The following is a 2,968-nucleotide window of genomic DNA, read 5'->3' on the forward strand; positions in this document are numbered from 1 at the left end:
TAGATGGATATTGGCTGAAAGCAGGGAGTACCAGAGGAATGTCTATCTGTGCTTCATTGATTATGCAAAGGCGTTTGACTGTGTGGATCATAACAAACTGTGGCTGACTCTGAGAAGAATGGGAATCCCAGAACTACAAAATACATAGTAAAAAAAAAATACCCAAAAAACCAAAACCCTCAAATTCTGCCATCAAATACAAACTGACTCATAGATAAAACTCTGTTTTCAAGGCTGTAAATCACATACAGCCCATCTTACTCCTGCAGACCTCCTGGTGGATATTAGTTTCCTTTAAAATAGAAACACAAATGTCTACAGACTAAGAATGCAGTGCATTAAATAGAATTGGGAAGCCTAAGGAATAGTAATGGTATAAGCTAAATACATTCTTTTGTGTATTTGTTTGCTTACAATGTTCCTATATACATTGTATTTCACACTATTCTTCATTCAAGTTGTGTTTCATACAATCACCTTCATGTATTATGTTTTATGAAATTAATCACCATTGGACTTTGCCCATCATCTCCCCGATCATTCCCATTTCTTCCCCCAACCCGCTCATCAAACTGTGCAACCCAGTGGTTTTGCCCCTAACCATCTTCAGGCCTCCCCACCTTTAATTCTCATGCGTGTTTTATTAGTTATGGTTCTATTTTCACAGTAATGGTTTTATGCAATATTTGTCTTTGTGAGACTATTTGAATTCACTCAGCATAATGCTTTTAGTATTTCCCACGTTACATAGCACATTTTAAAATCATTGCTCCTGAGTGCTGCATAGTATTCCATTGTGTGAATATACCAAAATTTCTCTATCCATTCATTTGTGGTTGGACATTTGGGCTGTTTCCATGTTCTTGGGCTGGTGAATAATGTTCATATCTCCATTTGTGTCTTAGTTCAAATTTCCTTGTGGTTTATTCCTAGTAGTGATACCACTCTTAGACAGCCTAGTCCATGGTACAAAGATACTGAGAAATACAGCCAGAAATGCTCAATCTGGAGAGGATAAAATTGATGGATAGGACTTTCTAAAGATTAAATCTCTGTGCTCATAAAAAACTTTTTTCAAGAGGGTGAAAAAAAAGCCTACTGACTGGGAACAAACATTTGTCATTACAATCTCTGACAAGGGTCTCATAACAAAAGTTTACAGAATACTCCTGGACCTCCAGAAGAAAAAGACTGACAACCCAATTACAAAATAGCAAAAGATTTAGAAAGACTTTCACAGAGAAAGATATCTAGGTGGCTAAATATATTCTTGAAAACCACAAAAATATTTTTCTGTTGTCTTCAGAACAAGGACGAAAAGTAAAAATTTGCTATGTTTATATTTGTATGAACAAGATTAAATGTTCTGAGATTCCTATTCTTTTCAAGTATAGCCATAGTTTGTTATGATCTACACAGTCAAATGCTTTTAGATAGTCAATAAAGCACAGATACACACTTTCTTCTGGTATTCTGCTTTCAGTCAGGAAATAAGGCATAAGCAATGATGCTTCTGGTGCCACAGCCTCATTTAAATTCAGCTAGAATTTCTGGTAGTTACCTGCCAATGTACTGTTTTAGCCACTTTTGCACAATCATCAACGTTTTACTTGCATGTAATATTAATGGTATTATTTGATAATTTACACATAGTGTTGGATCACCTTTTTTTGGAAAAAATCTGGATCTATTCTAGTTAACCAGCCAACTGTCTTCCATACTCCGACTGATGAACATGTCCCAAGTTACATTTGTTAACTGAAAGATGTCAATCATTATCCTCTCTATTCCAGGGCCATATTTTTGACATTATCTTCAACTCAGCTTGAACTTCTTCCTTTATTACATTTGTTTTTGTTCATATCGTATTTCCTTAGATTTTTTGGTGCCAAAAATTATTTTTAAGTACAGTGATTCTGTATATTCCTTCCATCTTCTTCTTATGCTTCATAAGTCATTCAATATTCTGCCCATGGACACAAGCCTTGAACTTACATTTTAGTCCTGTCAGCTTCAGAAATACCTAGCAAGTTCTTCCTTTTGTATTTTCTAACTCCAATTATTTGTACATTTTGTTATAGTACTTTCCTTCGTATTCTCAAGGTATCTTTTGATATCTTATATTCAGCTCTTTTGATTCCATATTTCTTCTTTTTTTCTTGGCTTCATGATATTCTAATACAATTTTCATGGTTTCTTCATTTTTTTGTTATTTCTTTCTCCTCCATCTCTGTAATTACTTTTTCTCTCTTTATGGATAATATCCTTGATTTAATCTCATAGCTCCTCTAGCCTTCAGTCACTGGTGATTGATGCCTTAAGCCTATTCTTAAGATTATTAAGCTTATTTTAAATACAGGTGATATAACCTCAATAACACATTTTACATCTTATAGGTATTTTTTAATCTTCTTCTGTCTCAGGTTGAACTTGTATATTAACAATTTATGTTTTCCCCCCCACATTCTGCACCTGCCCTGGTTCTGACTGCTGATATTAAGCTTCTCCAGTGATTCTTTCCACAGATATAGTCAATCTAATCCCTGTGCAGCCTGTCAGGTAAGATCCATGTGTCAAGTCACAGTTTTAATTTATTTTAAAAAGTATTGCTCCCAAATGAATGGAACATGGAATGTGAGAAGTATGAATGTAGGAAAATTCCATCTACCACTGGGTTGTTTTACAGCTTGGAAGTCCGCATGCAAGGCAGAGGCAAAGTAAGGAACTGCTTAAGAGGTTTTCTGTCAATTCCAGCAACTAAGAAATAGTGAGAAGAGTTGGGACCTCAGAAGGCTTTTAGGACCAAAGAGTAGGCTCTTGTGTCCAGGAGAAAAAAAAAATACTTACCAGTAATGTTAATGCTCACCCACAGCTCATCTGGGAGGATCTAAATCTTGAATCGTCCTCCTTTGTTTCCAGCTGGGAGCTGGGGCCTGTCAGTCCTGTCAGCCATGAGGACCTGATGTGG

This window comes from Elephantulus edwardii, unplaced genomic scaffold (genome assembly GCF_000299155.1).
Source record: "Elephantulus edwardii isolate Elephantulus edwardi_28Jun2011 unplaced genomic scaffold, EleEdw1.0 scaffold00123, whole genome shotgun sequence".
Lineage (NCBI taxonomy): Eukaryota > Metazoa > Chordata > Mammalia > Macroscelidea > Macroscelididae > Elephantulus > Elephantulus edwardii.